Genomic DNA, 14,459 nt, shown 5'->3' on the forward strand with positions numbered 1-14,459 from the left:
CTGGCTCAAAGCTTTGTCAAGACTCCCCAAACAAATGGTCAAGTAAAGGCCATGAATAAGAAAATTCTAACAGCTTTGAAAAAGAAGGTTGATGATGCCAAATGTTTTTGGTTAGAGGAGTTGCCAGGAATTTTTTGGGCCTTGCGAACCTCACCTCGCACAACAACCGGGGAAACTGTGTTCTCACTTATTTACGGAATGGAGGCAGTGATTCTTGCTTAGATAGGTATGTGCTCACATAGAACATTACATTTTGATGAAAGTGCTAACCAAAAGGCCATGAGAGCCACAATAGAAATTAGAGCCGCTGTGTGAGTTTAATAGGTAGCTCGCTATTATAATTCTAAAGTGAAGAATAAGCAGTTTTGAATGGGTAAACTTGTCTTCAGGAATATTGAAGCTAGTTTTCTAGCAGCATAGAAGGGAAAGATGGCTATAAACTAGGACGGGCCCTATAAGGTGATAGAAAAAATAGGTTATGGAGCTTGGTTAGCAAAAATGGAGGGTCCTATTCTGCCACGAACATGGAACACTCGCTATTTGAAGAAGTATTATGTATGAATAAATTCTCTTCTTCATTAAAGAAGTATTATTTGCAAATATGGACAACCAAAGTTTCTTCAAGTTAGCAAATTTAAGATCGCAAATCCTAAATAGCTCGATGACCCACGTTCACAACTGCTATTATAAAGGTTAGCTGATTTTAGATTGCAACCTAAGTTTCTTTGAGTTAGTAAATTTAGTATCACAACTTCTAAACAGCTTACTGACCTACGTTCACAACTAATATTACAAAGGTTAGTTGATTTAAGATCGCAACCTAAGTTTCTTTGAGTTAGCATATTTAAGATTGCAACTTTGAAACAACTCGTTAACCTACGTTCACAGTTGATATTACAAAGGTTAGTTGATTTAAGATCGCAACCTAAATTTATTTGAGTTAGTTAATTTAAGATTGCAACTCCTAAATAGTTCGTTAACATACGTTTGTATGGTTAAGTGATAAACCATAATATATACATATTTTTATCCCATGCTTGTCATATTTATGGATGATTTATCTTTGGTTTTATTGAATTCGATGCTTCTAATCCTTTAATTTCATGTTTTATACTCAAGAGAGCATAGGATAGTGAAAAGAGAAAGAAACGGGCCAAAAACGGACAAAATAGGCTAATTTCAGTGTTCCACACGGCCTAAGCACTTCCACACGGGTAATCCACACGGCCGTGTTAGACACACGGGCTGGCCACATGCCCGTGTGTCATGGCCGTGTCAACTTAAAACCATGTCAGAATTACACACGGCCTGAGCACCATTACACGGGCGTGTCACACTGCCGTGTCCCAGTCGGAACCTATTTTAATTCTACTAGGAAAAGGCTAATTTTTGAATATTTTGGGCATTCCAAAGTCTACTTAAACAAAGGAGAAGAGGATCAAATGGGGGACGGAGAGTAGAAGGCAGAGAATACTTGAAGACAGCCAACGGAATCAGCTCGGAAGCAGGATCTACTTCAAGCCTGAAGATCTCTATTCAATTTCCTTAGAAGTTCTTTGGGTCCGTGTCCCTGTCAGAACCTATTTTAATTCTACTCAGAAAAGGCTAATTTTTTAATATTTTGGGCATTCCAAAGTCTGCTTAAACAAAGGAGAAGAGGATCAAATGGGGGACGGAGAGTAGAAGGCAGAGAATACTCGAAGACAACCAACGGAATTAGCTCGGAAACAAGATCTACTTCAAGCCTAAAGATCTCCATTCAATTTCCTTAGAAGTTCTTTGGGTTTCTTTATGTTTTGTTGTTTTCCCAATTTTGAGATGTTTTTCCTAATTGTTATGAACTAAACTCCCTAAATACCTAAGGGAGATGAAACCTAAGATAGATCTTATTACTATTTGAATCATATGATAAATACTCATTCTTATTCTTAATTATGAGTTTTAGTCCTTGCTTTAATATTTCAGGATATTAATTCAGGTTTTGATGTGCTTGTTCAGTGGAGCAAAAGTCCCTGTTTAAGAGTAGATATCACATAATTAAGCGAAGTTACATGCAATCCTAGACATAGGACGATATAAATCTACCGGATTAGAGTTAAATCTGATAAGGGAATCCATAGATCGAGTTAATGTAACAATGGGGGTTTTAATTAGAAAGAGATTTCAGTTAATCAACCTAGAGTTAGTTGTTTTTGGTCTCGAGAGAGATATTAAAATAAATCAGGGATTTCTAAGGATTAAGTCAAGTGAACAATTCGTCTAATTCAGAAGTAATAAGTAAAGTCTAGGTGGGTTCTTCCTTGGGTATTGTCTTCTCCATTGGTTTTCCAATAGTATTTTCCAACTTTTATCTCTTTCGTGTTCTTAGTTAATTAAACAGTTAATCTTAAGTTTAAAAACACCCCTTTAATTCTTAGGCTAGATAATAAAAAGATAGTAATTACTAGTACTTTTAGTCCTTGTGGATACAATATTTCTAGTCTCACCATAACTATACTACTGTTCGATAGGTGCGCTTGCCTTAGTCGGATTTTTAGTTAGTTTAGCGATCATCAAGTTTTTGGCACCGTTGTCGAGGACTAAGATATTAAGAGCGCTTGATTTTTATTACTTTAGCCATTTTTACTTTTATTGCAATTTACTTTTTGTTTTTAGCTTAATTCCTATTTTCTAATTTTTATTTTTAATTTCTTCTGGCAGGTGTCTCTAGTTTATGACTAGAAGGAACCCGTCAGGACCCTTGTTTTTCGATAGTGAAATAGAGAGTACATCTCGCAGAAACCGAAGAGAAATAAGGCGAAGTCTACAATACATAGAGGAAGAGCAAGAGGACGTTGCAGATTTTATTGAAGAGATGGCAGATAATCAGAATAATCCGCTACCTCCTGTAGTTGCCGCAAATCCTATTAATTAGAATCATGCTCCTCGTACTATGTATGATTGTGCTAAGCCTACTTTAACAGGAACTGAATCGAGTATTGTCTGACCTGCTGGTGCTGCAAATAATTTTGAACAGAAACCTAACACTATTCAAATGATACAACAGTTTGTTCAGTTTGATGGTTTACAGGAGGAGGATCCAAACACTCATTTAGCAAATTTTCTAGAATTTTGCGACACCTTTAAGATCAATGGTGTTTCTGACGATGCCATTCGCCTTTGGTTGTTTCCCTTCTCATTAAGGAATAAGGCTAAATAGTTGTTGAACTCGTTACCAGGAAGATCAATCACTACTTGGGAACAAATAACAGAAAAATTTTTACTCAAATATTTTTCGCTGGCTAGAACGGCTAAATTGAGTAATGATATCTCTTCTTTTGTGTAGATGGATTTAGAAACACCATATGATGCATGGGAAAGGTACAAGGATTTATTGAGAATGTGCCCTCACCATGGGTTACCTTTATGGCTATAGGTTCAAACTTTCCACAATGGTTTGAATCCCTCAACTAGATAGATAATCGATGTAGCGGCCGGTGGAACCATAAATAACAAAACACTTGAAGAGGCTTATGAGTTTATTGAAGAGATGTCATTAAGTAATTATCAGTGGCAAGTTAAGAGAACAAAACCAACGAAATCAGTACATCCGGTAATGCAGTGTGACACGAGTGGAGGTGGAATGGGCAATTCAGAATATTTGCCCTTCGACTCCAACATGGAGAATGAGCAAAAAAATTATATGGGTAATAATCCTCGACCTCAAAAGAATCCTTACAGTAACACTTACAATGCAGGTTGGAGGAACCATCCAAATTTCTCATGGGAAGGCCAAGGGAATCAGAGACCACCACCCCCTCCAGGCTTCCAACAACAATCTTACCAGCAAGAGAAAAAGTCCAACCTTGAAGAGATGGTGACAAAGCTTATTTCAGTAGCAGAAACTCATTTTCAAAACACTGAAACAACACTTAAAAATCAACAAGCATTGATTCAAGGGCTCAAGAATCAAATAAGACAGCTGGCTAAGATGATTTCAGAAAGACCACCAGGGAGTCGCCTAGTAACACCGAACCCAATCCAATAGAGCATGCAAAAGCAGTTACACTAAGGAGTGGGAAAGTGTTAGCTGAATCTAAAAAGAAGCTGCCACAAGAAGCTGATAGGAAGGAGGATGAGGAGGTAAAACCTAAAATAAGTGAAAAACCGGTACTGAGGGAATATAAACCACCAATCCCGTATCCAACAAAGTTGAAGAAAGACCACATAAACGCATAATTCGGTAAATTTCTTGAACTTTTTAAACAGTTGTATATTAACTTACCTTTTGTTGAAGCTATTTCACAGATGCCTACATATGCAAAATTTTTTAAGGAGCTCCTAATAAATAAAAGGAAGTTTGAAGAGTTGTCTATAGTAGAACTCAACAAGGAGTGCTCGACCATACTCCAAAATAAACTACCAACCAAACTGAAAGATCCAGGAAGTTTTACTATTCCTTGCTTAATTGGTAGTTTAAATGTTGAGAAGGCACTAACTGATTTAGGCGCTAGCATAAATTTGATGCCTTACAAAATGTTCAAGCAACTTGGCCTTGGGAAACCAAAACCTACTAGGATGAGTATTCAACTAGCTGACAGATCCATTAAATATCCTAGGACTATTATTGAAGATGTACTAGTAAAAGTAGATAAATTTATATTTCCTGTTGATTTTCTTGTGCTTGACATGGATGAGGATGTTGAGGTGCCTTTAATTTTAGGTCGCCCATTTTTAGCCACTGCTAAGGCTGTTTTTGATGTAGGTGACGGTAAACTTGTACTTAGAGTAGCTGACGAAGAGATTATTTCCAAAATTTATAATACCATAAGATTTTCTAGAGAACAAGATGACTCCTGCTATTTTATTGATTCTATTGATCATGCTACTCAAGATTCATTACAGGAAATCGTTCATAAGGACACGTTGGAACTGTATCTTGCACAAGAAGAGTAGGTAAATGACGATGATCCTGTGTTAGGTAAGACAAAAGCTGAATTAAATTCTACTGAGTCTTCACTGTGACAGAAGAATTATGAGGGTATTGAGGTAAACAATGAATTGAAATTAAAACCCTATGTTGAAGAACCTCCTAAATTGGAATTAAAGCAACTACAAAATCATCTAGAATATACGTTTCTTGGAAATAATTCCACATTACCAATGATTATTGCTTCAAATTTACAACCAACCGAAAATGACGAGTTACTTCAAGTATTGAAGGAGCATAAAAGAGCTATAGCTTGGAAGATTTCTGACATAAGAGGGATCAGTCCTTCTTTTTGCACACATAAAATTTTAATGGAAGATGAATATAAACCTTGCGTGCAAACTCAAAGACGAATGAATCCTAACATGAAAGAAATCGTAAAAGCTGAGGTAATTAAACTTCTAGATGCAGAAATTATTTATCCTATTTCTGACAGTTCTTGGGTGAGTCCTATGTAGGTTGTCCCTAAGAAAGGAGGCATGACTGTTGTGGCTAATAAGAAGAACGAATTGATCCTAACACAAACAGTCACGGGATGGAGAGTTTGCATTGACTATAGGAAATTGAACGATGCCACAAGAAAAGATCACATTCCCTTACCATTCATTGATCAGATGTTCGAAAGATTATCTAGGCATATGTATTATTGCTTCCTAGATGGACTCTCTGGTTACTTCCAAATCCCAATAGCTCCTGAGGATCAAGAAAAAACGACATTTACATGTCCATGCGGTATGTTTGCTTATCGATGAATGCCTTTTGGATTATGTAATGCCCCTACTACTTTTCAGCAATACATGTTGGCCATTTTTGATGAACTTGTAGAGGTATTTATGGATGACTTCTCGGTATTCGGTAACTCTTTCCATTTTTGCCTTAAAATTTTAAAACAAGTTCTAATGAGATGTGAAGAAACGAACTTTGTACTGAATTGGGAAAAATGTCACTTCATGGTTCGTGAAGGGATTTTGTTAGGCCACAAAATTTCTAGTAAGGGGATCGAGGTTGACAAAGCAAAAGTTGAAACTATTGATAAATTACCCCCCCTTAGTTTAGTTAAGGCTATTTGAAGCTTTTTAGGTCATGCTGGATAGAAGATTTATCAAGGATTTTTCTAAAATAGCTAAGCCTTTAACGAATTTACTAGAAAAAGATGTGCATTTCAATTTCAATCAAGAATGTTTAGAAGCATTTAATGCTCTTAAGGATAAATTAATTAATGCTCCAATTGTAGTTGTACCTGATTGGAATTTACCTTTTGAACTAATGTGTGACGCGAGTGATTTTGCAGTAGATGCGGTTCTTGGACAGCGAAAAGACAAGCATTTTCAACCAATCTATTATGCTAGCAAGACATTGACAGCTGCATAAGAAAATTATATGACGACTGAGAAAGAATTGTTGGCTGTGGTTTTTACATTTGATAAATTTAGACCATATTTAATATTATCTAGAGTTGTCGTTTACACTGACCTTTCAGCTCTTCGATACCTCCTTACTAAAACAGTCGCAAAACCTCGCCTAATAAGATGGATATTATTGTTGTAGGAATTCAATTTAGAAATTCAAGATAAGAAGGGAGCGGAAAATCTTGCAGCAAATCATCTATCCAGATTAGAAAACCCACATCTTAAGGAGCTTAATGAATATGAGATAAATGACTCGTTCCCTGAAGAACAACTCTTTGCTAAATCTGACTCTGAGGAACCTTGGTTTGCAGACATTGCGAACTATTTAGATGCTAATGTTACACCAAAAGGGTTGACACATCAGCAAAAGAAACGATTCTTTACTGATGTTAAAAACTATATTTAGGAAGATCATTTTCTTTTCCGTATATGTGCAAATCAAGTCATCAGAAGATGCATTACAAAGTCAGAAGCAATTAAAATCTTGGAATATTGCCACTCAGAACCGATTGGAGGACATTATAGTAGGACTAAAACCGCACATAAAGCACTCGAATCAAGTTTTTATTGGCCCACACTATTCAAAGATGCCAACAGGTATGTTACATCTTGTAATAAATGCCAACGAACAGGTAATATATCCAAACATGACGAAATGCCTCAAACGTATATACTTTCATGTGAAATATTTGATGTGTGGGATATTGATTTTATGGGTCCATTCCCTAGCTCATTTGGGAATAAATACATCTTAGTAGCCGTTGATTATATGTCCAAAATGGGTATAAGCCCAAGCTTTACCTACTAATGATGCTGAAAAAGTGGTGAGGTTCCTCAAAAAACTCTTCTCTCGATTTGGAACACCTAGAGCAATTATCAGTGATAGGGGTACTCATTTTTGTAAAGATCAATTTGATAAAACCCTTAAGAAATATGAAGTTTACCACAAAACAACCACCCCTTACCATCCTCAGACTAGTGGTCAAGTCGAAGTAGCAAACCGAGAGCTTAAACGTATACTAGAAAAGACTGTAGAGTCAAATAGAAAGAATTAGGCAATGAAAGTAGATGATGCTTTATGGGCTTATAGAACTGCTTTTAAGACCCCCATAGGAACGTCTCCTTGCAGACTTGTTTATGGGAAAATTTTTCATTTACCGTTTGAACTAGAACACAAAGCATTCTGGGCTATAAAGTTTCTGAACTTTGATCTCAAACTTGTAGGTGAGATAAGGTTGATGCAGTTGAATTAGCTAAATGAATGGCGAGCTAATGCATATAAGAATTCACGATTATACAAGGAAGCAACGAAGTGCCGCCATGATGCTCGCTTAAAGCAACACAAGCAATTTGAAGCTGGAGACCTTGTCTTGCTATACAATTCAAGGATCAAATTATTTCCTGGGAAGTTAAAATCACGATGGTCAGGTCTATTCATAGTCCAAACCGTTTTTCCATATGGCACAGTAGAGGTAGGTCATCCAACCCACGACACTTTCAAACTAAACGGACATGGTCTTAAACTTTATAACGGCGAGGATTTTAAAGATTATAGAGATGAGCTACGGCTCCGCGAACCTGCCTAAATATACCACAAGGTAAAGTCGAGCTTAGACTTTAAATAAGCGCTCCTCGGGAGGCAACCCGAGTACTAACCCCACTAATTAAGTTTATTTTTCTTTCATTCATTTTTCATAGTTTAAATGCAGGTATTTTTGACACACACGGCCTGACACACGGGCGTGTCCTACACCGTGTACTCACCACGGGGTGGAGACATGGGCATGCTTTGAATCGTGTAAACTATTACAACCTTAGTATTGGCATTCGAAAGTGGCAAACACGACCTGGACACACGAGTGAGTCCATGGCCGTGTTAAAACAGGACAAACATTTTTCCAAGACAGGATGACACATGGGCTGCGATAACTAGCCACGACCGAGCGATACGGCCGTGCGAACCACACGACTATGAGACACAGGCGTGTCTCAGACTGTAAGGAAACTGCACTTCAATTTTCCAAAAGTTGGCAGAGGCACAGAATGCGATAAATCACCACGGCCGTGCGATGCAGCTGTGTAAACCACACGGTCATAAAACACAGGCGTGCCGGAGGCCATGTAGGAACCGGAGCACACACTTTGAAATTTTTAAGTCAAAATGGAAAACGGGCATATCCCATGGCTGTGCTCAAAAGCCGTGAGGAATCCTGACTACAGAAAACGGGCATGGTGAAAGACACACAGATGTGGGAGAAACGAACGAGAGAGCACACGGTCGTGCGATGCAGCCATGTATGCTACACGGCCTGGACACACGGGCATGTCCACAGGCCGTAGACGATACTGACTTAAAATTTCACGAAAAACACGGGTTAGGAGTGAGACACACGGGCGTGGGCCACGGCCATGTGGTCCAAAAAGAGGCCTGTACGACCGTGGCCCTGTAACACCCCGTACCCGAGACCGTTTCCGGAGTCAGACACGAGGGGTTCGCAGACTTAAATCACTTATTTGCACAGTCCATTTTAAATTTCCAGACGAGCTGGCTAACTGCGTCACTGTCACCTTAAAACTCATATCTCGAGTTCCAAAACTCGAAAACCAATTCCGTAAATTTTTCCTAAAACTAGACTCATATGTCCATCTACAAATTTTTTTCTAGAATTTTTGGTCGATCCAATTAGTACAGTTTATTAGTTAAAGTCTCCCCTGTTTCAGGGTTAGACTATACTGACCTTTACGCATTACGACTTGGATATCTCCCTGTACAGGGCTTCAATACTGATGCCGTTTGTTTCTATAGAAACTAGACTCGAAAAGGAATCTGTAAACATATGGCATTACTTCTAATTATCTCTGGTTAATTTATAATGAATTTCCAAAGTCGGAACAGGGAATCCAGAAACTGTTCTGGCCCTGTTTTGCGAAAACTTAAATATCTCATAATATACTGTTCATATGATCATTACGTTACTTTCCTATAAAAATAGATTCATCAAGGTTAGATTAAATAATTTATTCACTATTTAATTCCATTCCTACTATTTTTAGTGATTTTTCACATTCACGTCACTGCTGCTGTCAGCATCTGCCCTTAAGGTAGACTTTACCTATTTCATAGTTTCCATGATTCAACTAGCCCTTTTAGCATATATAGCACAAAATATGATTATGATTAACCATTCCAATGGCTAATCGTTTCCAAACATTTCCATACCTCTTAATGAATAACATACAAAACGATTATAATACTACGCTCAAAGTGTATATAAGCCATTTTCGCATGGCTATCCAAATTTATACAAAACCAAAGGGTACATGACCCACAACAAAAAGGGTAGTCCTATACATGCCATTTCAAAGTTCAACCAAAAGTGTACCAAAAGGGGCTTTAATAGTGTGGGCGACTTCGACTTCGACACTCCCGAGTCCGATAGCTGACGAACCAAAATCTATAAACAGAGATTCAAAGAACGAAGTAAGCATTTAATGCTTAGTAAGTTTTGAGCAATGAAATTAGGCTCAACAAAAGTATAGCATTCATATAACTAAACGGATAATTTCACATACACATATATTCTCAAAAATCAGTCCTACTTCACATTTCCAACCCTTATATTCATACATAAGGGATCAACTTAACCAAAAACCAGAAGCTCCTTAATCGATCGAAATAATACTATTTAAGAGGAATCAATTAATCCAATGCATGTACAACACATACCTTGTTGTTGAGTTTTTACGAGCGTATTAATTGAAATTATTACAGCAGATCGCTCATTCCCAAACTCAAGTAATCTTCGGGATTTAGTCGGATATAACTACTTGCACAAGGCCTTCGGGTCTTAGCTCGGATATAGTCACTAGCATAAATGCCTTCGGGACTTAGCCCGGATATAGTCGCTAGCACAAATGCCTTCGGGTCTTAGCCCGGATATAGCAACTCGCACGAATGCCTTCGGGTCTTAGTCCGGTTATAGTCACCTAGCACAAAAGCCTTCGGGACTTAGCCCGGATATCATTCGAATAACCATGCACATATATCAATAAATCATGACACATCCATATTTCATTTTCATTACCAAAGCTCAAACACAAAACACTTATCACACTTACAAATTTCGGCTCAATAGCCACATACAAAGGGCATGATTTTTATTTACTTAAGACATAATCTAATCGAATCATAATCTAAGCTCCATTACTCGAAAACTTACCTCGGATGTTGTCGAACGATTTTGGTAGCTATTCGATCACTTTTTCCTTTCCGTTATCCAACTTTGGTCCTCTAAGCTCTTGAGCTTAACCTAGCTACAAGCATGGCCGAATCTCTTCAACATTTCCTCCTTTCTTTCCTTTTGCATTTCGGTCAAGAAGAATGAAAAAGGATGGACATTTTTTTTTCTTTGTTTTCATCATTTTCCTTTTTCCATTTCTTTATTACTAGCTTTTTATTTTATTGTTTCCTACATACCACATTAGCACACCATGCTTAAAATATGCTATGCCCCATAGCATGGTCGGCCACTAGCTCAAATATTGGGCAATTTGACATGCAAACCCACCATTTCTATAACATGCATTAATAGGCCACTTTACATTTGCCTAGCACATTTCTAAATTTTCTCACATAAGTCCTATTTACTAAAATTCACCTACAATTAAACAAAATTCAAATATAAAATTTTCACACATGCATATATACATATAATAAGCATCAACTATGACAGCTAATTATTTTTATGACTCGGTTTTGTGGCCTCGAAACCACTTCCCGACTAGGGTCACATTAGGGCTGTCACAACTAGCCCCCACTTAAGAAATTTTTGTCCCCGAAAATCTTACCGGTAAATAGGTTTGGGTATCGCTCTTTCATAGAGTTCTCGGGTTCCCAAGTAGCTTCTTCCATCCCGTGTTTGAGCCATAACACTTTTACTAAAGGAACCTTTTTGTTTCATAACTCTTTCACTTCACGAGCTAGGATACGAATCGGCTCTTCATCATAACTCATGTCGGATTGAATTTCAACCTCTGATGGATTAATTACGTGTGACAGATCAGATCTATAACGTCGAAGCATCGAAACATGAAAGACGTCGTGAATCTTTTCAAGTTCAGGGGCAAAATCAATCTATACGAATCGACCAACTCGTTCGGAGATTTCAGACGCCTAATGAATCTCGAACTCAACTTGCCCTTACGGCCAAATCGAGTATCTTTTCCAAGGCAAAACTTTAAGAAACACTTTATCTCCCACCGATATTCAATGTCTTTTCGCTTCAAATCCGATACGATTTTTGACGATCCGTGGTCGCCTTCGACTTTCACGGATTACTTTTACTTTCTGCTCAAAGATCTTTAATCAAATCAACTCAAAATTTTACTTTCACCGAGCTCGGTCCAAAACAATGGTGTACGGCATTTACGACCGTACAAAGCCTCGTAAGGTGCCATCTTAATACTTGATTGAAAACTATTGTTGTAAGCGAATTCAATCAAAGGTAAATACCGCTCCCATGAACCACTAAACTTGAGGATGCAACATCTCAACATATCCTCAAGTATCTGAATTATCCGCTCGGATTGACCATCGGTTTGTGGATGAAAAGCGGTGCCAAAATGCAGCTTGGTACCCAAAGCTTCTTGCAATTTCTTCCAAAATCGCGAGGTGAATCTCGGATCTCTATCCGACACAATAGAAATCAAGACTCGTAATCTCACAATCTGAGAAACATACAATTCAGCTAGTTTATCCAATGAAAAATCCGACGCACGGGATAAAATGAGCCGACTTAGTCACCTATCAACAACAACCCAAATTGCATCTTTCTTACTTGTCGACAATGGCAACCTGCACACAAAATCCATCATGACTCGATCCCATTTCCATTCGTATCATGACCTATCAAGTAAACCCGAGGCACTTGATGTTTCGCCTTCACTTGCTGACATACTAAGCACTTCGAGACAAAATTGTAAATGTCTCGTTTCATACCATGCCACCAAAACTGACGTCTCAGATCATTGTACATTTTCGTACTCCCCGAGTGAATTGACATTCGGCTACAATGAGCTTCGTTCAGAATCATCGAAATGAGTTCTGAATTTCTTGGAACACACAACTGACTTCTGAACCTCAAACAATCGTCATCATCAATTTGAAACTCTAATTCCATATTCGGAACACATTTAGCCCGTTTTGCAACCAATTCATCATCGACTTTCTGAGCTTCACGTATTTGATGAATCATCAATGGTTTGGCCTTTAATTCCGCCACTAACACATTGTCGGATAGAATGCATAAGTATACATTCATCGTCAGAAAGCAAACAAAGTGATTTACTTACTTAAGGCATCCGCGAACCACATTAGCCCCTCCCGGTGATAGTCAATGACAAGCTCATAATCTTTTAACAACTCGAGCCAACGCCTTTGTCATAGATTTAAGTCTCTTTGAGTCATCAAATATTTGAGACTTTGTGATCCGAAAATACATGGCACTTCTCACCAAATAAGTAATGTCGCCATATTTTCAAAGCGAATACGATGGCGCTAATTCGAGATCATGGGTCGGATAATTTTTCTCATGTGGCTTTAATTGTCTCGACGATAGGCCACAACTCGACCTTCTTGCATCAATACGCAACCCAACCCAAGTAGGGAGGCATCACTATAAATGACAAACTCTTTGCCCGATTCGGGTTGCACTAGAATTGAGCTTCACCAAATAAGTTTTCAATTGGTCAAAACTTTTCGACATTTTTCCGTCCATTCAACTTAACATCTTTTGAAGTAGCTTCGTCATTGGTGTGGCTATCATCGAGAAACCTTTACAAACCGTCGGTAGTAACCGCAAGTCCCAAAAAGCTCCAAACCTCAGTAATATTTCTCGAAGGCTTCCAGTTAAGTATGGCTGAAATTTTGCTCGTCAACTCGAATACCCGCTATGGATACCACATGACCCAAGAAGCTAACCTCTCTTAACCAGAACTCACACTCACTGAACTTAGCATATAATTGCTTATCTCGTAAAATCTGCAACACTAATCTTAGGTGCTCAGCATGCTCGGTTTCATCTCTTGAGTAAACCAAGATGTCATCAATAAACACAACTACAAACCGATCCAAATACGGTCTAAAGATCCGATTCATCAAACCCATAAATACCGTAGGGCATTAGTGAGCCCAAACGGCATCACTAAGAACTCAGAGTGACCGATCTCGTTTTGAAAGGTTTTGGGTATATCCGAATCTCGAATTCAAGAATCGATAATAACCCGATCTCAAATCTATCTTTGAAAACACCGAGGCTCCTTTAGTTGATCAAACAAATTGTTAATGCGCGGTATCGGATATTTATTCTTTATTGTCACCTTATTCAGCTTGACGATAGTCGATGCACAACCTTATGGTTCCGTCCTTCTTTTCACAAACAATACCGTGCACCCCACGCCGAGAAACTTGGTCGAGCGAAACCTCTATCCGTCAACTCTTGCAACCGAAGCTTTCAATTCCTTTAATTCGTTGGTGCCATACGACACGGAGTTATCGAAATCATGTAGTCCTGTACAAGCTCGATGCCAAACTCTACCTCCCAACAGTGGTAAACCGTAATTCTTTGGGAAAACATTCGGTATTCACAAACCACTGCCACAGATTCAGGCTTCTTTTCTAACTCTTTGTCATCAAGTACATATGCAAGGTATGCTTCACACCCTTTTCTTACATATTTCTGAGCCAACATTGAGGATATTACAGCTGGCAACCTATTCAAGTCAGTAGACTTAACTCGGATTATCTCGTTATTTACACACCTCAAATCGATGGTTTTTCTTTTGCAATTTACAATTGCATCATGTACGGTCAACCAATCCATACCGAGGACAACATCAAACTCGTCAAACGGTAAGGGCATCAAATCGGCCAGAAAACAGGAACCTCGGATTACTAGGGGACATTTCTTGCACACTTTGTCGACAAGCACGTAACGACCCAAGGGATTTGACACCCGAATTACAAACTCAGTAGACTCAACAGGTAGAGTCTTACTGGATGCTAAGGTTTCACATATATAAGA

The 14,459-nt window shown here is 38.3% G+C and overlaps 1 non-coding gene across 1 annotated transcript; it reads right to left on the minus strand.

Annotated features, from left to right (window-relative positions):
- Positions 1 to 3,292: 3,292 nt before the first annotated feature.
- Positions 3,293 to 3,399, minus strand: LOC128280021 (small nucleolar RNA R71). Its single transcript, XR_008270203.1, has one exon. It is a non-coding gene; the product is annotated as a small nucleolar RNA R71 (small nucleolar RNA).
- Positions 3,400 to 14,459: the final 11,060 nt, after the last annotated feature.

The sequence above is a fragment of the Gossypium arboreum genome, chromosome 8, assembly GCF_025698485.1.
Source record: "Gossypium arboreum isolate Shixiya-1 chromosome 8, ASM2569848v2, whole genome shotgun sequence".
Lineage (NCBI taxonomy): Eukaryota > Viridiplantae > Streptophyta > Magnoliopsida > Malvales > Malvaceae > Gossypium > Gossypium arboreum.